This window comes from Podarcis cretensis, assembly GCF_951804945.1.
Source record: "Podarcis cretensis genome assembly, chromosome: 17".
NCBI lineage: Eukaryota > Metazoa > Chordata > Lepidosauria > Squamata > Lacertidae > Podarcis > Podarcis cretensis.
The window spans coordinates 32,158,612-32,184,796 of NC_137187.1; the positions used below are offsets into that span (position 1 = coordinate 32,158,612).

Consider the following 26,185-nt stretch of genomic DNA (forward strand, 5'->3'; position numbering starts at 1 on the left):
AACTATATACAGTATCCCCCTGCTGGCCCAGGGTGAAACTTCACTACATAACACCCCTCCCCATCGAGATAAGGCGTTAGTTACAATCGTAATGGTTTCCTTATATACAGCACTACGCGTAATGGATCAATTAGGCACAAAAGCATATTGGTTACATTTCCCATACTTAGACCAACAGTGATACATGTCCAACAACATAGTCCTTTAAATAAGTTGGGCGCTTGGAAACTCTGCCAGACCGCCGGGGACTGGTAGCCAAGTCCGGAGGGCCACACAGTTCTTGCTGAGGCTGTGGTGCGACCCTAGGTGGCGTTGGAACCAACTCCCCTGGATCCGCTGCTGTGGGTGGAGCCTCCGCAAGTGGAGTGGTCTGAGTCTGTGGTAAGTCTGGCAGACCCTCTGAAGCGGCTTGGTTCGGCTCCACGCTGGCAGTTTGCGAGGGAGGTGTAGGTGGGGCCTCGCCATCTGTACGTGTCTCTTCTGGAGCCGCAAGCGTAGTTGGGGGCACCTCGGTAGTGTCCAAGTCCTCAACCCTGCGCCTAAGCTGGTCTATGTGCCGTCGCCACAAGCGTCCGTCTTCGAGTGCCACCTGGTACGAGCGAGGTCCAGTGACTCCCACTACTGTGGCTGGCACCCAAGGAATGTCCCCCACATAGTTCCGGGCAAAGACCTGGTTTCCTGGGACAAATGACCGTGGCGCGTTGGCACAGCCTGGGGGTTCAGCCACGGCAAAGTCCGGGTGTAGCCGGTCGAGCGGTGACCTGAGGCGGCGGCCCATAAGCAGTTCAGCAGGACTCCGCCCTGTGGCCGCATGAGGGGTGATGTGTTGCATGAACAAGTATTCGGTGACCCGCTCATGCCAGTCTCCCCAGTCCAGGCGCGCCAGTGCCTCTTTTGCCGAGCGCACCATTCTTTCCGCTTGCCCGTTGCTGGATGGATGAAAGGGTGCCGTTAGGGCATGGCGGATGCCCAGTCCCAAAAGATACCGCTCAAACGTGCCTGACGTGAACTGCGGTCCGTTGTCAGAGACAAGGACATCAGGACACCCATGCGTTGCAAACAGGCCTCGCAGCACCCGGATGACAGCTTCGGTAGTGGTGGAGGGCATCAGGGCGACCTCCAGCCATTTGGAATAGGCGTCCACCACTACCATAAAGGTCCGGCCGTGAAAGGGGCCAGCCAGATCGATGTGCACCCTCGACCAGGGTGTCTTTGGCGTCTCCCAGGTGTGTCCCTTAGCTGCTGGTGGTGCAGGCCTCGACTCTTGGCACGCTTGACAGGCGGACACCCAGGCAGTGATGGCATCGTCCATATTAGGCCACCAGACGTAACACCGAGCCAACGCCTTCATTTTGACAATTCCCGGGTGGCCAACGTGCAGAGCCTCCAGGACGCGCTGACGGAGTCCCTGGGGAATCACGACGCGGTCTCCCCACAGCAGACAGCCGCGATGAGCTGAGAGTTCATGTTGTCTGGTTGCGAAGGGCTGGAACTCCAATGCAAAAGGCCCTTGTGGCCACCCCCTCCACACCCAGTTGAGCACCCGGCTGATGGTGCGATCCCGGGCAGACGCGGAGGCCACAGTGGCAGCCGATACAGGCGCTGCCGGAAGATCCTTAATCAGAAGGAGCGATGAAGCTGGAGCCGGGTCTTCCACAAATGCTGGAAGAGGGCAACGGCTGAGGGCGTCGGCATGGCCCATTGATTTCCCCGGGCGATGGATGAGCCGGTAGTGGTAGGCAGCCAGGAAAACAGTCCATCGCAGCATGCGTGGCGAGAGGACCGGTGGAGTTGGACGATCACCGGCGAGGAGGCCCAGGAGTGGCTTGTGGTCAGTGATGAGGTCAAAAGTCCTGCCATAGAGGTATTCATGGAACCTCTTCACTCCAGCCACAAGTGCCAGTGCCTCCTTGTCGAGCTGGCTGTAATTCCGTTCCGTCGGAGATAGCGTCCTGGAAAAGTAGGCGAGCGGTGCTTCTCTTCCATCTGGAAAACGGTGACTAAGGACAGCACCGATGCCAAAAGGTGAGGCGTCGCAGGCAAGGACCAGCAGCCTGGATTCACTGTACTGTACCAGCACACTGTCTGATGAAAGGAGAGCCTTGACCGCGTTGAAGGCCGCCGTCTCCCGATGACCCCAGGCCCAAGGCGTCTTAGTGCTAAGGAGTCGGTGAAGAGGCTCAGCCACTGTGGCTTTGTGGGGCAGGAACATGTTATAAAAGTTCAGCAGCCCCAGGAACGCCTGCAACTCCGTCTTGTTCTTTGGGGTGGGGGCCTGCTGGATAGCGCGGATCTTGGATGTGGTCGGGTGAAGGCCGGAGGCATCGATAAGATAGCCCAGGAACTCTACCTGTGGAACGGCGATCTGGCACTTCTCCCTCTTTACCTTGAGCCCAGCCTCTTGGAACCTGGTCAGCACGGCACGGAGGCGCTCAAACAGCTGCTGGTGTGAGTCTGCAGACACCAAGATGTCATCAAAATATGGTACCACACCCGGAAGCCCTTGCAGGAGACGCTCCATAAGGCTTTGGAAGATGCCAGGAGCCACACTTACCCCGAACTGCAACCGGCGGCAACGGAATGCCCCCCGGTGGGTGACGATCGTCTGGGCTTCAGCAGTGGCATCATCGACTGGCAGTTGTTGATAGGCTTGGGCAAGGTCCAGCTTAGCGAAGACCTTACCCTCACCCAGGGAATGCAGCAGGTGTTGGACAACAGGAACCAGATAAGCGTGCTGCTGAAGTGCCTTGTTGATCGTGCACTTGTAGTCAGCGCAGATTCTCACCGACCCATCTGGCTTGACAGGCGTGACGATGGGGGTTTCCCACTTGGCGTGGTCAACCGGCTCCAAAACTCCTTGGGCGATCAGTTTGTCCAGTTGTTCGTCCACCTTAGCCTTGAGAGCAAAGGGAACCCGGCGTGGCTTTAGCTTGATGGGGGCGACTTGTGGATCAAGGCTAAAGGAGATGGGCGTACCTGTATATTGCCCCAAGGTGCCGTCAAAAACCTCGGCAAAGTCTTTGACCAGACCCTCAGTCTCTGCGTTAGAGATGCAGTTGATGCCGGTGACTTCCAGGCCGAGGGCATCAAACCAGTCTAGCCCTAGAAGGCTTGGCCGCTGACCTTCGACCACCACCAACCGGAGCAGGCCCGAAAAATCCTTGAAGGCGATCCGGAACCGGCCAACGCCTACCACGGGAATGTCGTTTCCCTGGTAGTCTCTCAGGTGTACGCGGTGAGAGTCGAGTTGCCTTTTGGACACTCTGGGTACCAGTCTTTTGATGGTGCTCCATGACACGATGGACAGGGCAGACCCGGTGTCGATCTCCATGTCACATGGAGCTCCTTCAATGAGCACCGTGACGTTCAGCTTGCGTCGCGTAGGCGAGTCGGTTTGGCCAATCGTGGTTCCAGACGGGCAGCGGCAGTTGGTGAGAGCGAAACAACTTTCCTTGGCAGACTGGAGTGAAGACTTGGACTTGCGAGTCGATGAAGGGGGGGTGTCAGACGGAGCCGATCGGCAGACCTTAGCGATGTGGCCCCTTCTGGAACACTTCCTACAGATGGCGTCTCTGAATCGACACTTGGCACGGGAATGGTTGCCTCCGCAGCCGGCACATTCCGGTTGGCCCTTGGACTTCTGTTGGAACTTCCTGCGCTCCCGCTTTGTCTGGTGCACGTCATCGTCTTCACTGGAGGATGCCTCATCACTGCTGGCCTCTTCATGATGCACCGGAACTGGCTCCCTAGCAAGACGTGGGCTGCTGCACTTGCGGATCTCCTGGGCGGAGCGTTCAGCAGCTTCTGAGGCCGCAGCCTCCTCAATGGCTTTCTGTAGCGTGAGGTCTGGCTTGGCGAGGAGACGCCATTGCAGATGGATGTCCCGGACCCCGCAGACGATTCGATCCATCAGGGCATCGTCTAAGTCTCGGAACTCGCAGTGCATTGCAGCCTGTCGCAGGGCGGTGGTGTAGTTGTTGATTGACTCCCCCTCTGCCTGGTTCCGGTGGTAGAACGCATGGCGGGCAGCAATCTTGGATGGCTTTGGTGCGTAGTGGTTGCGGAGCTTCTCTTGGATCGTGTCCCATGGTGTTGCCTGGACTGCTTCAGGCGCAACCGTCTCAAACACCTCAGGCCCACAGAGGCTGAGGAATAGGCCCCGCTTCCGATCCATTGATACTGCTGTCAGCTCGTTGGCTTGGAGGTAGCAGTCGAACCGAGCGAGGTAGGAGTCCCATGATTCAGAGGCTGGCGCAAACGGCGGTAGAGGCACAAGTGAAGCCATGATTCCGATGCCGGCGTGAAGGGCGATGGATGGAACACAGTGCTCTTAGCCAGAACAGTCAGCTCTGAATTGGTTCTGTCCAGTGATTTCGCTCTGTGATTCAGCTCAGTGATTCAGCTCAGTTCAGAGGCTGGCCGCATCTGGCTGTGCTCTGATGTCCATCGATCCCACCTTCGTCGCCAGTGTTAAGTTGTGGGTTGACATAGCAGACGACACAGCGATTTCTCCAAGTAGCTCTTTATTCTTGTAAGCTGGAATAGAACTGCCTGCAAACAGCTCAGCCGGCCTGCTTTTATAGGCAGCCGGCTGTCAACATTGTAACAACAACAGCCCGGAGTTCCCGCCTAAAATAACTGACGTGGACCTGAGGGAAAACTATCTACAGACCTGAGTGAAAACTATATACAGTATCCCCCTGCTGGCCCAGGGTGAAACTTCACTACATAACAGAGGGCACAAGGGGAAGGGAACGACAGAGGACGAGATGGTTGGACAGTGTTCTCGAAGCTACCAGCGTGAGTTTGACCAAACTGCAGGAGGCAGTGGAAGACAGGAGTGCCTGGCGTGCTCTGGTCCAGGGGGTCACGAAGAGTCGGACACGACTAAACAACAAATTACTTCATAAGAGGTTTGTTGTGAACCAAATCCCTTCCCCCTCATTTAGGGCTTATTCTGGCTTGAAATCCATTGGGGCTCATCCATCACACATCCCAGGCCTATTCTGCATACCTTTCTCAATTATTTTTTGAATCCGTACTTGTCTGCAAAACACTGCAGCATTCTTAGAGTCCTTTGGATTGTATTCCTCTAAGTGCTCTGGCACTGCAGAGGTCACTTGGTAAAAATGGGTTGGATGAGGGTTCAGCTGGAACCAACCCTACCTTGAAGCACACTAAAAGTCAATTAAGCACAACTTTCTGGAACAAAGAGCTGCCCAGCTTTTAAATATTGAGGATGAGAGGCTGCATCAAGTGGAGAAACTGGAGCATCACCTGAGTTTCTCAAACTGTCCAAGTGGCCCTATGTTCCAGGGACATACCTGATTTAGAGAAGCCATACTGGTTTCTGATTTCATCCCAGAATGTCCTGCTTTTCCTTAGGATGTCCCTATTTTCATTGTAGAAATGTTGAAGGGGATGGAGTTATCTGTCCACGGAGCCATCTGAAGGCATTTCTGTATAGGGAAGTTTTTTGTGGGTTATAAATAGTAAAATAATCGTTATGGAATGGGACGTCCCTATTTTCATCAGAGAAATGTTGGAGGGTATGGTTTCTGCCAGTTTTCAACCTCTAGTCACCCCCACAAGTGTTAGGGTACACTTTCTCTGTGGCTTGGCTGAAAGAATAAAGAGACTAATGTGAGATGAAGTAAGATGTGATTCATTTAAACATATACCGTATTTTCTGCTCTGTAAGACGCACAACACCACAAAACACACCTAGTTTTTGGAGGAGAAAAACAAGAAAAAAAATATTCTGAATCTCAAAAGCCAGAACAGCAAGAGGGATCGCTGCACAGTGAAAGCAGCAATCCCTCTTGCTGTTCTGGCTTCTGGGATAGCTGCGCAGCCTGCATTCGCTCCATAAGACGCACACACATTTCCCCTTACTTTTTAGGAGGGAAAAAGTGAGTCTTATAGAGCAAAAACTACGGTAATTCTCCCGGACCTGAACACATTCGTTTACCAATGTGAGGTTTATTATGCAGACACCACATTCAAGGCAATAAAAATATAATAAAACAATTGTTGCTTCCTGTACTTGCCCTAATTGGCAGGCTATATTTGTTCACAGAATACCTTTAATGAAAAACGAAGCAATTACGAGTCCTGCCTTATAATGGGGTGAGAGTTCCATAGTTTGAAGTGAAGAAGTACTTTCTTTTATCTGTCCTAAATCTTCCAACATTCAGCTTCACTGAACGTCCACAAGTTCAAGTGTTAGAGAGGGAGAAAAGGCTTTCTGAATCTGCTTTCTCTATGCTATGCATAATTTTTATAAACTGCTGGAAGGAGCAGGTCTACAGCTTGAGGGTTATTCTGAATTGGACCCTGTCACTCAGGAGCAATCACAATTGGTAAAACTTGGAATAAAAAGGAAGAAACCTTGCAAGAATTGACATCTTCACTGTGGTTGATGCATCCAAGGCAGGAGAGATTTAGATTCCCCCTAGTTTAGTGGTGGACATGTGAAAAGATGAAAAAAGGGATATGATTTATAACGAATTGAAAAAATTATTTAAATATACCTTCCCAAAAAAACTAGAAGCTTTTCTGCTGGGGATGACAGGTGATGAATTAAGAAAGGCAGATCATAGACTATTTATGTACGCTATGACTGCTGCCAGAATCTTAGTAGCCCAAAAATGGAAATACCAACACTAATGGAGTGGCAGACAAAAATGGTTGAATATGTAGAATTAGCAAAACTGACCCACAGGATCCGTAACCAGAGGAAACAAAGTTCAAATAGGAATGGAGTAAATCTGTTGAATATATAGGTAATAACTGTAGAAGTTTAAAGACTGTAGCAGGATTAAAATAAGTCTTGTAGAATGTAATTAAAAATCTGTGAAAGAGAAAATTAAATACGAAAGCCGGATGAAGGGAGGGAGGGAAGTCCGCGTGGGATAGAGCGTGTAGTAAATAAGTAGAAATATGATTGTTTGAACTTTAGAGTATTTATTTTGTTTGTATATGTTATAGAAAATTCAATAAAAAGGATTTTTTTTAAAAAAAAAAAAGATTCCCCCTAGTTTTCATTTTCTGATTGCTCTGCCAGAGCAAGAGAGCAAAATTTATTTTCTTTACAGATACATGATACTTCAGTTATCAAAGGGAAACGCTGAAGCTAGCTAAGGTGCAAATCAGATTTTGCTTCATTAGTCTAATTCTCCCCAAACTTCAGGCATCATTTCCTCTGGGTTGGACAAGAAAAGCACAATTTCATGTGGGAACAAAGTGATTGTGTGGACTTTAACCTTGTATATCAACACTCCAAAACTTTACGTTGTGTTTTATTGATGCTGTTTAGGGTTCGATGGGAAGAGCAAATAATAGTGGATAAATAATAAAACAGTAGCCGGGCGATGTTGCTCCGGCCTCATGAGGAGCCTCTTCAGTGGGGCTGGTGAGTGTGGGCCCTGCCCCCTAGGCCACATGGACAGGGCCTTGCAGGGAGCGGCCTTCATGCCTCACAGCTGGGCCTCATGAAGGCAGCCCTCTTTAGGGAAGTTTTTCATGCCTGTTGTTTTAATATATTTTTAACCTTCTGTTGGAAGCTGCTCAGAGTGACTTGGGCAACCCAGCCAGATGGGTGGGGTAGAAATAAATAAATAAATAAATTCTACCCAGCCAGATGGGCAGGGTAGAAATAATATATTATTATTATTATTATTATTATTATTATTATTATTAGCCTCTTCAATAGGGCTGGTGAGTGTGGGCTCTGCCCCTAGGCCAGGTGGAGAGGACCTTGCAGGGAGCGGCCTTCATGTCTCACAGCCAGGCGATAGTTAAACGTTCGGAAAAAGTCAGAAGCCCAAGACAGTATAAGTTCCTCAACTAAGTTTATTCAACATGGTCAGTGACAATGGCTCACTCATAGGAAAACAAAACCCAAACGCACAGGACTACACAATAAAAGCCCCCACATGAACTGACCCTTGACAGTTGACAGTTGAAAGTGCATGCACTTACTTGCCATTAGAACGTTCGTCTACCAACGCTTATACGATTGGTTAGAACGCGCCTTGTAACATAAAAAGTGTTAAACCCAATAAATAACACTCCTCCCCCCAACTTCCTAACAAAAGGAACAAACATAGTCATCAAGGTGTGCTGGCCTTTTCCGCTCCCGCTGGGACTGTCACGGTTCCTGTGCCTGAGTGGTGACCCGGGAGGTTCCTCCGGTACCCATGGTCTGAGTGGGGTGGTCAGCTCCGAAGGGGTCACTGCCAGTGGAAGGAGTCACTGCCAATGGAGCCACTGAGGATTCCGGCCAGAAGTCACCCTGCTGGGGTAACTCAGTCACCGGCAACCCATCTGGTTCCCACCCTGGCTTGTGAACAGAATCTCCTGATGTACATATTTCTCTGTCCTCTGGTTCTGCTTGAAGTTCCGTGTTCGGAGATGCCCTGGCTCTGATCTGGTCGAGGTGTCTCTTCCACTCCAGTCCCCCCTCCAAACCTACCTCGTAGGAAACCAGACCTGTACAGTGGGCAATGATACCAGGGACCCAACCCTGTCCAGGCCCATAGTTTCAGATGTACAGAGTGTCCCCCAGGGAGAACCCTCTTGGAGCCCCCCATACCACAGTGGATGGCTGTTGCTCAAGAGCCCGGTTGGGTTGCATACGATCACAGGGGGTAGTGAGCCTCCTCCCCATAAGTAACTCCGCCGGGCTCCCGCCAGTCACTACGCTTGGGGTGATGTCTTGGGCCAATAAGAACTTCGCTAGCAGGAGAGTCTAATCTTCATGCACTATGCGCCTAAGCGCATCTTTGGTAGTACGGACCATGCGTTCAGCTTGGCCGTTAGTGGCCGGATGAAAAGGAGCGGAACGAATGTGGCGGATTCCATTCTTGGTTACAAATTCTTTGAATTCCGCCGAAGTAAAAGCAGTCCCATTATCACTCACCAGTGTGTCTGGCAAGCCATGCATCGCGAATAGCTTCCTGAGTGCGTTTATAGTCGCTCTAGTGGACACGGTTGAGGTCAGCACCACCTCGAGCCACTTGGACTGAGAGTCGACCACTATTAGGAAGTGTTGTCCCTGAAAAGGCCCTGCAAAATCCACGTGCACCTGGGACCATGGGGACTGTGTGGACTCCCAGGACTGTACTGGTGCCTTGGGTGGATCTAGCCAGAAGACCTGGCAGGGCTCGCAACATTTCACCCAGTCCTCTATCTCTGCATCTATGCCTGGCCACCACACATAGCTATGGGCCAATGCCTTCATCCAGACGATCCCCGGGTGAAACACATGCAGCCCTTCTAAGACTTTTTTTCTTGATGGGGGGGGGACGACGACTTTGTCCTGGATGGAGGCCATCTGCGTCAACCCGGAACCCCAGGAAATCACACTGCTCACTCCCAACAGGCACTTTTTCTGTTTTAACTTAAGTCCTGCTGCCTGGAAGCGTTGGAGTACTATCCGTAATCTGGCGGCAAAGTCCTCTCTCAACGATGTGGTGATCAGCACATCATTGAAAAACGGCGTCACTCCGGTGATGCCTTTAAGGAGACTTTCCATTAGACTCTGAAATAACCCTGGGGCCACGCTAACTGTAGGCGTTTGACCCTGAAAGCGCCCCTATGAGTCACGATTGTTTGGGCATCTGCGGTGACCTCTTCAATGGTTAGCTGCTGATAAGCTTACGCTAAATTCAGCTTCCTGAAGATCTTGGCTCCAGCCAGGGTTGCTAACACGTGGCTCACCACCGGAACCGGGTACACATGGTCCTGTAAGGCCCGGTTCAGGGTGCATTTGTAATCGCCACAGATACGGACTGAGCTGTCCGGCTTAACCGGTGTGACAATTGGGGTTTCCCGGGTCCCCAAAACTACCGGCTCTAAGACTCCTTGGGCGACTAAGCGATCAAGCTCCTCATCAATCCTGGGTTTAAGCGCAAATGGGACTGTATGGGCTTTAACCCGAATGGGTTGCACCGTGGGGTTGAGCCGTAGGGAAATCGGGGGTCCGTTGTACAGGCCCAGGGTTCCAATGAAGACTGATGGAAATTCCTGGCAGATCAATTTGAAATCTGCCCCTGGGGAAATCTGATTAAGCCCTGAAACACCTAAGCCTAACAGCCTGAACCATGCTAGGCCTAGAAGGCTAGTGAATGGGCCTTCAGTTATGATGAGGTTCAAATTCTTGGTGTACTTCTTAAACTGGACCTTGAAGCTGCCCATCCCCTTTAGCTGGATTCTTTTTCTCTGGAAGTCTCGTAGCACTACGGGAGCCAGGCGGAGAGGAGGACCGCCGTTAGGGCAAAGCTCTTTCAGAATCTTAGCAGATATTATGTGTCAGAGCTGCCTCCAGGTCCCAGCTCACAGAGGACCAACGCGAGGCTGTCGTTATGTACAAAAGTCTTTATTGAGGTTTAGTTTCCATTTCAAAGCCGCAGCGCGCAGCTCTACGTCTTAAAGCCTAGACCGGCGAAGTCCCGTCTGAGTCTCCGCCCCTTCCACACCAGTTTAAGACTCTCGCCTTGCTCCACCTCTTCCTTAGTTCCTTTCTCCTCTGGGCCCTCCTGCCCGCTGGGGTTTCATCCTTTCTGGACTCTTCTGACGCTGACCCCCCTGATTCTTCCCCCTCCTTCCAGCGGGCTTTAGGACCTGGTTCCCTATCTGGGCTACCTGCTGTGCCGCTCACCTGTACATTTGAACTTGGCGCGCGCGCCCAGCCGGCAACCTTCCTCTTGACCGTTCCCTCGCTCTCCGATGGAGGCGTGGCCAACCCTGACTCATCTTCTCTCGCTGGTGGTGAATACGTTGGCCCTGATATCTGGGACTCCTCCCCCCCCACTACGCTCTGGTGGGGAAGCTGGTCCTGATTTCCAACTGCTGCTCTGGGAGTCCCCGCTGGCCCCTTGCTTCTGGGGTGTCCCCCTTGGGTCCCCCCTTGCCCTGGCCATAGGCGCCCCCTTCTGTGAATCTTCCGATTCGCTGGAGAGGCTCATGGAATCTCTCGGGCTGCTGTCATCTTCTCCTACGCTGCCCTCGGATTGCTCCCCCTCGCTCTCCATCTCCTCCCCTCCCTGCGCTCCCGCTGAGTCCCTGACATTATGGAGTAGGATGAGCCGATATCCAACTCCATAGTGCACGGCGTTCCCTAAGCTTATTGGACCCCGGAGACGGAAGTTGAAGTACCCTGGCTGGAGAGGTGGACTGTAACTCCTCCTCTATGTAGGCCTCGTGGGCATGTTGCTGGGGTTCTGCTCCGGAGGTCTTGGAGTGGCAGACTCGACCAATGTGCCCAGTCTTCCCACAGCAGCGACATGTGGCGTCCCGAAACTTGCATGTCTGACGCTCATGGTTTTCTCCGCAGCTGGCACAGGTCCCTCAAGGTGTGTCAGATGATCACTGGTTCGACGATGCGCTCGTAGCTTGGGAACGGTGGTGTCGGTCGGATCGGTCCAAAGCTCGGTGGACATCCTCATTGTGGGAATCTATGGAAGATGACCGGTCTCGCTGGATGTGGTGAGTTCTCCTTCCGGTACGTGGGCTGTGGCCCGCCTCATGAGCATTATCCTTCTCAAAGGCCGTGGCCATATTCATTGCTTCCATCATCGTGATGTCATCTTTTGCCTGCAGCTTGCGGTGGAGACGGCTGTCTCGCATGCCACTGGTGAACCTTTCAAGAAGTCGTTCCTCGATGTCAGCGAATTGGCAATACATCACAATCACCCAGAGTGCTGTGATGTATTCACTCGCTGACTCTTGCACTTGTTGTTCTCTGTGCGCAAAGTCGTAGCGGTGGTGGTTCTTAGTTGGCTGAGGCGCGAGGTGTCTTGTCATAGCCTGTGTCAGCTCATCGAAAGTGCATGCCTCTATGAAATGGAATACTGAGGATGAAACGGTAAAATCTGCTATGATAAAATGGCCACAAGATATTGGTCATGACATTATGTTTGCTGACTGGGAACAGTTGTGGACCACAGGTATAAAATTCACGGCATGTAATGCCTTAAGAGAGAATATTATGAAAATGATATACAGGTGGTACATGACTCCAGTCAAGCTTGCAAAAATCTATCATTTGCCCGATAATAATTGTTGGAAATGTAAAGAGACTGAAGGTACATTTTTTCACCTCTGGTGGACGTGCCCAAGGATTAAGGCTTTCTGGGAAATGATCTATAATGAAATGAAAAAGGTATTTAAATATGCCTTCTTGAAGAAACCAGAGGCCTTTCTCCTGGGTATGGCCGGCCAATTAGTGCCAAAGAAGGATAGAACTTTCTTTATGTACGCTACAGCAGCAGCAAGAATACTCATCGCAAAGCATTGGAAGACACAAGACCTACCCACCTTGGAAGAATGGCAGATGCAAGTAATGGACTATATGGAATTGGCTGAAATGACCGGCAGAATCCGAGACCAGGGAGAAGAGTTGGTGGAAGAAGATTGGAAGAAATTTAAAATCTATCTACAGAAACACTGTAAAATTATGGAATTTTAATGACGTTGGAATGAAATGAAGTGGTTCTAGTAATAAGGTAAAATAAGAATATGTAAGAAGGGATGGATATTAGATGAAAATTTGAAGTTAGAATATGTGAGGATAAATAATTAAGGGTAAAATAAGAGGCTATGAATTTGCTGAACAAATTTTTAAATGGAATACAAAAAAGGAAGGTGTGAGGAAGTCACGAAAATAAGTAAATGAATGTAAGATATTATAAAAGAGGGATTTTTAGTTTTTAGTTTTTCCTTTTTATGTTAAATTTTGGTTTTTGTATTTTTGTATTTTTCTTTTGTGTGTTATTATTTTGTAACTCTTTTCTGTTAAAAATTTAATAAATATTAATAATTAAAAAAAAAGAAAGTGCATGCCTCTATGACCTTGGGTGCCATCAGACCTTCTGGTAGAGTGAAAGCGGAACTTCCCAGCACTGTCAGTAGCACATCCACCTTGTCTGCCTCCCTAGTGAAGCCTTGTAGTCGGACGTAGCTCCTTATTTGGCGGAGCCACTGCGGCCATTCTGCAGGATGGCTCATATTGAAGTCCGGTGCTGGCCGAATATGACTGATGGCCATCCTCGAACCTGGAGCAGTTGCTTGTGCGATTGTGGGTGGTTGCAAAGACGCGGCAGGCGCGGTCTCATTTCCGGGACTATTTGCTGAGTCCAGCGTGGCGGTGAGGTCACGCTTACTGCGAGGCGGCAGGTGGCGGTGCTGCAGTGCAGTCTTCGGCCTCTGGGAGCCGGTGGAAGCTCATGTATCCCACCTTCGTCGCCAATGTTAAATGTTCGGGAAAAGTCAGAAGCCCAAGGCAGTATAAGTTCCTCAACTAAGTTTATTCAACATTGTCAGTGACAATGGCTCACTCATAGGAAAACAAAACCCAAATTCACAGGACTACACAATAAAAGCCCCAACATGAACTGACCATTGACAGTTGACAGTTGAAAGTGCATGCCCTTACTTGCCATTAGAACGTTCGTCTACCAATGCTTATACAATTGGTTAGAATGCGCCTTGTAACATCAAAAGTGTTAAACCCAGTACATAACAGCGATGTTCCTCTGGCCCCATGAGGAGCCTCTTTTATAGGGCTGGGTGAGTGTGAGCCTCACCCCCTAGGGCAGGTGGAAAGGGCCTTGTGGGGAGCAGCCTTCATGCCTCACAACCAGGCGATGTTCCTCCAGCCTCATGAGGGGCCTCTTCGGTAGAACAGAGCAACAGGAGCTCACCCCTTCATGTGCATTCAAACTGCCAACCTTCTGACTGGCAAGCCCAAGAGGCTCAGTGGTTTAAACCACAGCGCAACGCACGTTCCTTTTCTAGACCTGATAGGAACCATCAGCCAGGATTGCCAGGCAAATGCCTTCTGTTGTCTCTATCCCAGAGAAGGTGCCTGCCTCACTTGTTCCTGCAACGTCCCAAAGATGGCTGTGGCATAGCTTCTCCCTGAAATACCCATGTGGACATCCATGAGCATATCTGTCACTGCACTTTTGTTTGAAGTGCTGCAACTCAGCAACCTAAACAGAGGAAGATGGAAACATTTTCTGGATTCCCTGTTTAGCATCATTATTTGCCGCTGAAGAATTTGCACGAAGCTTCTCGCACATTGTGACAGACTCGAAAGCTCCTTGAGGAAAAGAAACATTGGCAGTCATGGAAGAGAAGTACATGTGCTCCCACCTGTTTTTCAGCTATTCCACCCTAGCTGTTACCGCTACAGGCCACCCTATTCATGAATTTTGTTGATCCTTAGAAGAGGTTTCTCTGACCCAAACCATTTCTTTAGATTTGGGGGAGGAGGTTACAAAGTCAACAGTCACACATGCAATTATTCAACACCTGGAGGGCCACAGGTTCTCCACTGAAATATTAGATTTTCTGTTCCACCTTTTTCTTTATAAACACGATGGAATACTGCTGTTGAGCTGTGTACAATGTATTTTTTAAAATCGAAACTATATTTACTATATTTTCAGCCATTTTGAAGGGAATACTGCCAAAAAGCTGCTTTTTTTGGTTTGACTTTAACTAAATCCCTTAGCTTGCATTTGCACCAGCTCTAGTCAGCATTAAAAGGTAAAGGTGACCCCTGACCATTAGGTCCAGTCGTGACCGACTCTGGAGTTGCGGCGCTCATCTCGCTTTATTGGCCGAGGGAGCCGGCGTACAGCTTCCGGGTCATGTGGCCAGCATGACTAAGCTACTTCTGGCAAACCAGAGCAGCGCACGGAAATGCCGTTTACCTTCCCGCCAGAGCGGTACCTATTTATCTACTTGCACTTTGACGTGCTTTCGAACTGTTAGGTTGGCAGGAGCAGGGATTGAGCAACGGGAGCTCACCCCGTTGTGGGGATTCGAACTGCCGACATTCTGATCGGCAAGTCCTAGGCTCTGTGGTTTAACCCACAGCGCCACTCACGTCCCTCTAGTCAGCATTACCCCTTCCCTTTTTCCAGTAAAAGAAAAGGCAAAAGTGTCAAGGTACTCAAAATGCCTGATTTTGCCACTAGGTGTTGCTATGGCATCAGAAGCTGGACTGCTCTTCTCGCCTCTTTCCCCCTTTAGGAAAATGCCCTCCCTCAACTCACTTCAGTTTTGTCTTGAATGCCTACATTTTTTGGGAAAGTGGTGGCAAATTGATTTTTAGTCTGCTTCAAAATAGGATTGGTTCCAGCTGAATCCTCATCCAACCCATTTTTACCAAGTGACCTCTGCAGTGCCAGAGCACTTAGAGGAATACCCTCCAAAGGACTCTAAGAATGCTGCAGTGTTTTGCAGACAAGTACGGATTCAAAAAATAATTGAGAAAGGTATGCAGAATAGGCCTGGGGTGTGTGATGGATGAGCCCCAATGGATTTCAAGCCAGAATAAACCCTAAATGAGGGGGAAGGGATTTGGTTCACAACAAACCTCTTATGAAGTAATTTGTTGTTTAGTCGTGTCCGACTCTTCGTGACCCCCTGGACCAGAGCACGCCAGGCACTCCTGTCTTCCACTGCCTCCCACAGTTTGGTCAAACTCATGCTGGTAGCTTCGAGAACACTGTCCAACCATCTCGTCCTCTGTCGTCCCCTTCCCCTTGTGCCCTCCATCTTTCCCAACATCAGGGTCTTTTCCAGGGAGTCTTCTCTTCTCGTGAGGTGGCCAAAGTATTGGAGCCTCAGCTTCAGGATCTGTCCTTCCAGTGAGCACTCAGGGCTGATTTCCTTAAGAATGGATAGCTTATGAAGTAAAGTTCCACATTATAAAGAACATATTCTAGCCAGAAGCTGGTGGGCTTGAATTTGTGATATCTGGGTTTGTGGACCGAATAAAATATTGTTTTATAAGTGGAATAGTTGGGGGTTACCTTGGAGTGCATGTTTTGAATATTTTTTTTATATAGCTGACAGACGAATAACAACAACAACAACAACAACAACAACAACAACAACAACAACAATTTATTATTTATACCTGCCCATCTGGCTGGGTTTCCCCAGCCGCTCGGGGCAGCTTCCAACAAAACACTAAAATACAATAACCTATTAAACATTAAAAGCTTCCCTAAACAGGGCTGCCTTCAGATGTCTTCTAAAAGTTTGGCAGTTATTTTTCTCTTTGACACCTGGTGGGAGGGCGTTCCACAGGGCGGGTGCCACTACCGAGAAGGCCCTCTGCCTGGTTCCCTGTAACTTGGCTTCTCGCAGCGAGGGAACCACCAGTAGAATCAGAATCTCTCCCCTTCACTCTCTCTCTCTTTTTCTTTTTCTTTCTTCTTCCTTTGTTTTTTGGTTTAATTTAGATTAGAGTTTTTCATGCTTTTTTGCATTGTGGAAAGTTATTTTGTAGTTGATATTAACATTTGTACATGTTCTTTTAAGCTTTAATAAAATCTACTGGGGATGGGGAATAAATGGGTGGGGTTATTTACCCCTTTGTTGTATTTTGCATATCTAACTCAACAGTAATCAAGACCGGCCCTGCCATGAGGAAAGAGTGAGGATTTATTGTCTTTATTGGCCAGTAAAGTTGACTCAGAGGAATCGGTTCCAAATTCTGAGCAGTGCTTACAGAGCAGGCGCTCTCTGATATACAATTCTAAAGGCATGAATATGCATAAGCTTCTGTCCATTCTACTAATGAGATCCTTATATGGGCAACTCTAATTGCATGTGCATTAGAGGCAGAACAAAGACTCTAAGTATCACCTTGCAGCACGTGAAGGAGAGTGGGCCTTATTATGCATACACTCTGGTTTGTGGTAAACAAGCTTGTCAACACAAGAAATACAAGAGAAACTAGAAGACACCCAAATGCCCTGATTAACACAACACCAACTACATGCCCTCTTAAACAACCCAACAGTAAAATCAGCAGCAACTAGGCCCCTGACAACCTTTGAAAACCTCCTCCTAACAACAAAGGGAAATGGTAAAGGGACGGTATCCGCAATATACAAAATACTACTCCAAAATCCCGCAAATCCCCTAGACGCAATCAAAAAACAATGGGAGAATGACATAGGCTATGAGATTAACCCCACTCAATGGACCAGAATGTGGTCTAAACCCCCCTTTAAATCCATATCAACGAAAAGAAAAGAACTCACACTGAAACTCACCTACAGGTGGTACCTAACACCAAGGAAACTAGCGCTAATACACCCAGGAACCTCACCAAAATGCTGGAGAGGGTGCACCTCCACAGGCACATACCTCCACATGTGGTGGGAGTGTCCCAAAATCCAACTATTCTGGACAACAGCCATACAAGAAATATGTAAAATAACAAAGCAAGTATTAGACTTCACCCCAGAATTGGCCCTACTAAACATCTTCCAAGGCAACAATGCCCATTTACTCCACAAAGAACTCATAACCCACCTACTTTCAGCAGCCAGAAACACCATAACCAGACACTGGAGAGACCTGTCAGGAGTAAGCATGGACCAATGGTACCAAATAGTATGGGAAACAGCCCTACTAGAAAAATTAACTAACAAACTGAAACTGACACGGGGACAAACAGAAGAAGACACCTTCACCCCGGTATGGCTCCCCTTTATCACATACACAGCCCAATAGGACAATGACAATAATCCACCAACAGCATACAAATCAATATGGCTAACTTGATCCAAAACACCCACCCACCTCACTCACACACGAAAACAAAGATCACCACAGCCAATCACAAACAAACAATCACATCCTAGGCCAACCCCAACCTCTCTCACCACCAAAGGAACACAAGTGAACAACGCAAGCACGCTGACACCAAACTACATACATTAAGCATAATAGAAACACCGCTACCCCACCCCACCCCCATCCATCTCCCCTCCTTCCACCCTCCTTTCTTCTTTTTTTTTTTTTCTTTTCTTTTTTCTTCTCCCCCTAATGCCTAAACAAATGAAATGGATTTGTAAAAATGTTACACGGGAAAAAAAAAAAATACGAGGCATTACACTTACACTGTAAAACAAGAAAACCCTTAATAAAATATATTAAAAACAAACAAACAAACAAACAAAACAAAAAAAAAAGATAAGGAGTAAGGCCTTTCCTGGTACCTTAAGGACAGAATTTTTCCTGATACAATGGGGCAACTCTTTATTGCAAAGGAAATTAGCTAGAGGTCTTTGCTTCAATTGTAACTTTTATTTTGAGTCTATTCTGAGTCGAATTTAGTCCAATATTAGCAATGGCTAGTCCTCTTCTTTTAGTCTTGATTTTTAACCAGCTGGTGTCTTTCAATAAAGCAAGTAGATAATTGTAATTCCATTAAGTTGAACGTCTTCAACAGTCAAATTCTGAAACTCTTTCACAGAAGTGAGATAGTTTCCAGAGACTCAGTCCAGTCTTTTTCCCCAGAAGGGAAAATTTAAAGTACTCTTGTAGCAAGGATTTTTAAAGTACCTGTGACCCACTCAAACTGTGTCCAAGAATTGACAGATGCAGCAGTGGAGAAAAAGAAAGTCGTATTTTATTGCTGAGCAATAATGACCCAGTGGAATGGTTTCCAAAGGCGTTGTAGCTCTAGCTCCCTGAGGCTTTATACCTGAGTACATATATCATAAAACATGACATAATCATATACAGTCGCATATGGCAGCAAAAATAAAACCAATGAGCACATGCATAAACCTTGCCCTTGACCATGTAAAGAATTCCTCCCAACTTCTGCTTTCCCCAGATGGCACATCAGCCTGACCTTTCCCCTGATTTATAGTAAGAAAGGAGAAAAGAAACTTATTCGCCCCTTACTGTGTTGATAACCCTCCTACACAACATCTGTTATAAACGGGGACATTGTGATTAGCGTTTTCCTGTTTTTAGCTGCTGAGGAGCTTGCCTGGACGGAGGAAAGGGCCAGTACATCAGATTTATTGCTTCCTACTATGTTTGGTGGCATTAGAAGAACAAGGGGAGAGAAATGGGGCAGAGGTCATTTTGGATTTCTAAAATCTAAGCATTTCGCTCTTAGCTCTGCAGAAGCCTTCATGATTCAAACACCCTTTGTATACATGAATATATAGAAATCATCATACAGATATATGGATATATATGGATAGCTGATTTTATAGAAATCATAAGGGTAAAATTCATCCAGGTGATCCTGCTTCACTCTTAACCTTATAATCTTCTTAGGTTTAACCTCCATTTTAAGTCAAGTTCAATCTCACCATGTGCTATGTCCAAGTTCAACTAGAGTTCAGGTCAAGATCATTATTTTAGAAAATCTTGAGACTGGCATAAACGGAAGCTGGGTGCAGTCTTTTAATCCTAATTGTTCATTAGTTAACTTCTCTTCCAAAGTAAATTTCATCCACACATATATTTTGTGTCTATAGCACCAGTAATGGGAGCGGACTTCCTTTTTTCACTCCCATTTTCTTGCCGAAATTAGCCAAATTAATTCCTTAATATTTCCTCACCTTCCAATTGGCACAGTATGCTGGAAAGGTAACTACTTGTGACTGGATCAGAGGCTTTGCTTCTGTGGAGCTGCACTGGTGCCTAGCTGACCAGCGCATTTGGCTCCCCTCAATCCGTTCCTTTTGCTGCAGGGCCATCAGTGAGCCGCAGGATCCCGGGACACCCCAATGCTCCTCTTGGGGTTTTGGGGTAGGCGTATCACGCTCGCACTCTTCTCCTTCACTCCACAAAGCCGAATCTGACATAGCTGTCAGATTCGTGGTCCGCCTGCCATGTTGTGGAGACCCGGAAGTGGGAAGCTTTTTAATGTTTAAAGGTAAAGGGACCCCTGACCATTAGGTCCAGTCATGGCCGACTCTGGGGTTGCGGCACTCATCTCGCTTTATTGGCCGAGGGAGCCGGCATACAGCTTCCAGGTCATGTGGCCAGCATGACTAAGCTGCTTCTGGCAAACCAGAGCAGCACAAGGAAATGCCGTTTACCTTCCCGCCAGAGCGGTACCTATTTATCTACTTGCACTTTGACGTGCTTTCGAACTGTTAGGTTGGCAGGAGTTGGGACCGAGCAAACGGAGCTCACCCCATCACGGAGATTCGAACTGCCGACCTTCTGATCGGCAAGTCCTAGGCTCTGTGGTTTAACCCACAGTGCCACCCACATCCCTTTTAATGCTTAATGTTTAATGTTTATTATTATTATTATTATTATTATTATTATTATTATTAATGTTGGAAACAACCCAGAGCAGGGTATAAATATAACAACAACAACAACAACAACAGCAACAACAACAATTGAATGAATGCACAAGGCATCCCTATTTGGAGAAATGATGGAGGGTATGCATTATATTAACACCCATTGGCACATGTATATAATTTATATAAAATAATCATTTATATAAAATACATTTATATAAAATAAATGTATCCCTTTCATCTTGTTCTTGTTCTTGGCTTTGGGTTCTGAGGGGCATGTTCTTCTTTTCTGGTGTGTGTGTGAGATTCGGCATGGGATTGGCATGCAGGTGGTGAGTCCTTCCAGGTGCTTCAATGGTCCTGGAAAAAAGACTCTCCTGGAAGCAGAGTCCCTGCTCCCTCCCCTCTGTGTTAGCTGGATGACGTAGGCGTTGTCCCTTCCCCTTGTGCCGCACCCTCCCAGGGAAAGGTAAATTGCAGCTGACAAAGGCAGGTGGCAACCTTGAGTGAACAGCACCTCGAGCAGGTAAGTGCTCACCTGAGATGCCGCAAAAGGCACCTTAGAGAAGAGAATGGGAGAGGGATAGAAAGGCCCTCAAGGAGGGAGAGAAAAAATACCAGGAGAACTGAATGAGATTGCCTTTGAAATTGATGATGGCAAAGGTGTTTCATAGAGCAGGCTTGTATTTATTTAACCATTTGCTTGGTCACCAAAGGCGACAAGGAGATGTATGCAGGTGAGTGGGCTGGGGGCTGAGCACTCTGTCTCTCATATGGCAGCCCCTTGTGTTTTTATACTGTCTCTGGAGGAGACCTAGTCTAAGGTTGCCATATTTCAAACAGTGAAAATCAGGACACAAAAGTTGCTGAAGTGGCTTTGGGGGGGGGGGCAGTTGTTGAATTTTTGGGGGAGGGAAAAGTTGTTGAGTTTTTGTTGAGGGGAAGTTGTTGTTGAGCTTTTTGGAAAAATTGCAAAAAAAGAAAGAAAAAAGACGTGCAACCACCCGAAACAAGCGCAGGTGTGCCTGTACCATTTCTCCATATTCAGCAGAAAGCTGTTGCTTCTTCTGGTGCAGAAGCAGAAAAGGCAAGCCAGCTCAATCTGTACTGGAGCCAAGACTGAAGTCTGGAGAAGGGCAGGGGCAGCAAAGAATCCCAGCAAAATGCTTGCAAGTAATTAAGACCTATAAGTAGTTTATCAAAAACTATATTTAACAATAGGATTAACAAGTTCTTGAAGCAAGAAGAGAGTCTCCAGTTTATCGAGCTGCAAAAAAACCAACCTTTTAAACAAATAACATAAAGAACAGAACTAGAGAAGGGAACATATGAATCACTGTGAATCTGAAAGCAATACAGACACACATATTGGTCCATGGCGGCCCACAAGATAAAACCCAAAGAGCGACAGCAGCATAGCTCCTTTATTAATATGAATAATAATTTATTTCTACCCTGCCCATCTGGCTGGGTTTCCCCAGCCACTCTGAGCGGCTTCCAACAGAAGGTTAAAAATACATTAAAACATCCGTCATTAAAAACTTCACTAAACAGGGCTGCCTTTATGAGGCCAGGGAAAATCGCCTGACTGTGAGGCATGAAGGCCGCTCCCTGCAAGGCCCTTTCCACCTGGCCTAGGGGGTGAGGCCCACACTCACCAGCCCCACTGAAGAGGCTCCTCATGAGGCCGGAGGAACATCGCCCGGATATTGTTTTATTGTTTATCCACTTTTATATATTCTTTCCATCGAACCCTTAACAGCATCAATAAAACACAAGGTAAAGTTTTGGAGTGTTGACATACAAGGTTAAAGTCCAGATGATCACTTTGTTCTCACATGAAATTGTGCTTTTATTGTCTAACCCAGAGGAAATGATGCCTGAAGTTTGGGGAGAATTAGACTATTGAAGCAAAATCTGATTGGCAACTTAGCTAGCTTCAACGTTTCCCTTTGATAACTAAAGTATTTGGGAACATGTATCTATAAAGAAAATAAATTTTGTTCTCTTGCTCTGGCAGGGCAAACAGAAAATGAAAACTAGGGGGAATCTAAATCTCTCCTGCCTTGGATGCATCACCACAGTGAAGATGTCAATTCTTGCAAGGTTTCTTCCTTTTTATTCCAAGTATTACCAATTGTGATTGCTCCTGAGTGACAGGGTCGAATTCAGAAGTACCCTCAAGCTGCAGACCTGCTCCTTCCAGCAGTTTATAAAAATTATGCATAGCATAGAGAAAGCAGATTCAGAAAGCCTTTTCTCCCTCTCTAATAACACTTGAACTGCTGGATGTTCAGTGAAGCTGAAGGCTGGAAGATTTAGGACAGATAAAAGAAAGTACTTCTTCACTTCAAACTATGGAACTCTCACCCCATTATTAGGCAGGACTCGTAATTGCTTCGTTTTTCATTTAGGGTATTCTGTGGCCAAATATAACCTATGTAGCCTGCCAATTAGGGCAAGTACAGGAGGTTGTTGACATTTCTTCCAGCAATCTTAATTCCAGTTTGGGATTCATCCAGTCCAGCCTTTCGCATGATGAATTTTGCATATAAGTTAAATAAGCAGGGAGCCAATATACAGTACAATCCCCAAGAGTACATATTTTCCTTCCAGAAACAGAGAGCAAAGGCAAGAAGGCAGGTATTATTAGCAGGTCTTGAGTGTGTCGGCAGTTGGCAGACTGATTCTCCGTGCGCCCAGCCTGATCCCCAAAGCTCCCCTTGTGTGTGTGCGCGCGCACACACACACACACACACACACAGAGAGAGAGAGAGAGAGAGAGAGAGAGAGAGAGAGAGAGAGAGAACAGAATTCATCTCCCTTTCACTGGGCTTCTCTTTTGCAGGTTGTCATTGGAAACAGGACGGAGCTGGCCAGGATCTCTCCCCCACCCACGTAGTCTGCAAGTGCCCTCCTCCTGCCCACCAAAAGTATGGAAGGTGCCAGGAAGATGCTCATGACCAAGCTGCAGAATTTGCCCACTGTGGTCCTATTCTGTTCTATTTTCCTTTTCCTACTTGTTGCGAAGAGCAAATGGGAGTCTCTTGAGACGCTTTTCTCACCGCGTGACATCAAGCTCAAGGGCGGCCCAGATTCCGCAGGCGATCATAAAAGTGCCAAGCCCTCTGGTCTGATTTCACCACCACAGCCAGTGGCTAAGCGGCATCCCTTGGAGGTTGTCTATTCCACTGATCATAAGTTCCTTCTCAACGAGCCAAAGAAATGCCTGGAGAGGAGCCCTTTCTTGATCCTGCTGGTGATAACCGAGCCCCAGGATTTTGCCACGAGGCAGGCCATCCGGCAGACGTGGGGCAACGAGAGCTCAGTGCCTGGGGTTTCCATTCTTCGTCTTTTTCTGACGGGTGTCCACCCAAAATTTGGATACCCGCTCCAGGCCCTTTTGGAAGAGGAGAGTTCCACCCACAGAGACATTATTCAGCAGGACTTCCTGGATACCTACAACAACCTTACCCTGAAGACTCTGATGGGCATGGAGTGGATAAGCAAGTTCTGCCCCAATGCCACCTACGTGGTAAAGGCAGACAGTGACATCTTTCTCAATGTGAACTTCATGGTGTCCCACCTGCTGCAGCCTCACCTGCCACCCAAGAAGAACTACATGACAGGGTACATCTGTAGGAATTTTAAGCCAGTGCGTAATAAGGCCTCCAAGTGGTATGTGCCATGGGAGGTGTACCCCAATGAAACCTACCCGCCCTACTGTGCAGGCCCAGGGTATGTGTTCTCTGGGGATCTGGCCAAGAAGATCTACCAGGTAGCAAAGACCATCAGGGTCATTAACATGGAAGATGTCTTCATGGGAATCTGCCTGTATGAGCTGGGCATCAGTGTGACAAACAGCCCCGGGGGTCTCTTCAAGACATTCCATGTCAAGTATGAGAAATGCAAGCTGTCCAAGGTGGTGGTGGTGCATCCTCTGGTGGTGCCAGAGGAGCTGCTGCAGATTTGGCCTGGCTTTCGGGACCAGAACCAGACTTGCAAGAGTTAAAAGGGAGGGAGGTGAACAGACACACAGCCTCTTGTGGAGAAGTTGGCGTAGAGGACTGGCAACATGCAGGCATGTTCCTGTACAATGGACAAATCCATGCCAACAAATTGCAATGAGGGAAGGGAAGGATGGCTCAGAGAAGAAGGGAGATTCTGTGCTCTCCTCCCTGTAGAATCTCTAGCAACTTGTTGCCCATAGCAACTTGTTTGGCCCGTTCTGAACTGACCACTGTGCCACTAATGTGCCAAATTGACCTCAGAGTTTTGAGATCATCACAGCCACCGGAAGAGAGCAACCCTCAAGCATGCAGGTGTGGCACTAGGTGTAGGATTGCCATACGTCCAGGAATTCCTGGAAATATCCTCTTTTGGGGGTCCTACATGCCCATCCAGGGGGAATTTTACATTTAAATCAATTGTTCGGGATTTGGGGTTTTTAAATATATATACATTTTTTGTGTGTAATAGCTGGGCGATGTCCCTCCCCCTTCATGAGGAGCCTCTTCAGTAGGGCTGGTGAGTGTGGGCCTTGCTCCCTTGGTCAGGTGGACAGGGCCTTGCAAGGAGTGGCCTTCACACTCACAGCCGGGCAATGTATATTTATATATATATAAAAGCACAGAAGATGACAAATAAGTCTTTTGCACAAGTGGCAACAACCCAAAGAGGCATGTGCTATGTGGAGTATGGCTTCCTACTGTGAAGGAAACCTCTACTGATCTGCTTTAAATTACTCCCCAAATGAACACAGACTGTGGAAACTTCACACTGAACTTCAAGCACCTGGCATTGAGTGCCTCCCCATTATTCCTCCAGACTCTGGGTCCTGGGTTTCCACATGAGATGCAAAAGCTGCTCTCATCAGAAACGAGATTTGGGGAGCCATGTCATCAGCTGGTGTTGGTCCACTGTGCTTCATTAAGTCCAGGGTTCACACAGCCATCTACCAGGAGATTTTGGAGCACATCATGCTTCCTTCCGTTGACGAGCTTTATGGGGATGCTGGCTTCATTTTCCAGCAGGACTTTGGCACCTGCCCACACTGCCAAAAGTACCAAAAGATGGTTCAATGTCCATGGGATTACTGTGCTTGATTGGCCAGCAAACTTGCCTAACCTGAACCCCATAGAGAATCTATGGGGCATTGCCAAGAGACAAATGAGAGACATGAGACTGAGCAATGCAGAAGAGCTGAAGGCTGCTATTGAAGCATCCTGGTCTTCCATAACACCTCAGCAGTGCCACAGGCTGATAGCATCCATGCCACACTGCACTGAGGCAGTAATTGATGCAAAAGGGGCCCAAACCAACCACGGAAGACATATGCATGCTTCTACTTCTCAGAGGTCCAATATTGGTCTATTTGCAATCCTTGTTTTGCTGATTTCATTTAATATTCTAATTTTTTGAGACTGTTAATTTGGGGTTTTCATCAGCTGTATGCCATGATCATCACAATTATAACAAATAAAGGCTTGACATATCTCGCTTTGCATGTCATGAGTCTATCTCATATATTCGTTTCACCTTTTAAGTTGAACTGCTGAAATAAATGAACTTTTCCACAATATTCTAATTTTCCAAGTTTCACCTGTAGTATAGGGATGTTTTTAAATATTTGTTTTATTATGTTTTTATATATACTGGAAGCTACCCAGAGTGGCTGGGTCAACCCAGTCAGATGGGCAGGGTATAAATAATAAAATGATTATTATGGAATAGGATGTCACATCCCTATTTTCAACGGAGAAATGTTGGAGGGTGTGCTAGTGAGAAAGCAGATTTGATCCTGGAATTGTGTCTTGATGTGGCTGCAGATTGTTTCGGGACTGGGGTGCAAGTTTAGAGCTTCTGACCCACAACCAGAGGGGAGGCCAAAGCAAAACAGATGAGGTCCAAGACGATTAATTTACTTGGACCGAGAAATTTGTGATGATACCAAGACAAGGAACTCTGTGGGGGGCCCAGGACAAAAGACCATGCAAGCAGCTGCCCACTGGGGGAGCAGGGCAGAGGTTTGAGTCTGTTAATCGGAGACTCTTTACTTTTCCTGCTGGCCTTAGCAATTGATTTTG

At 47.7% G+C, this 26,185-nt stretch overlaps 2 pseudogenes across 2 annotated transcripts in view; both read left to right on the forward strand.

Annotated features, from left to right (window-relative positions):
- The window catches only part of LOC307206404 (beta-1,3-galactosyltransferase 1 pseudogene), a 102,129-nt pseudogene extending 76,524 nt beyond the window's left edge, over positions 1–25,605 (forward strand). The window contains exon 3 of the transcript XR_013843947.1: positions 24,579–25,605. The product of XR_013843947.1 is annotated as a beta-1,3-galactosyltransferase 1 pseudogene (transcript). The remainder of the gene's footprint in view (positions 1–24,578) is intronic.
- On the forward strand, positions 20,584–24,284 carry LOC307206419 (beta-1,3-galactosyltransferase 2 pseudogene; annotated as a pseudogene). Its single transcript, XR_013843953.1, has 2 exons — positions 20,584–20,625; positions 22,948–24,284. The product of XR_013843953.1 is annotated as a beta-1,3-galactosyltransferase 2 pseudogene (transcript).
- Positions 25,606–26,185: the final 580 nt, after the last annotated feature.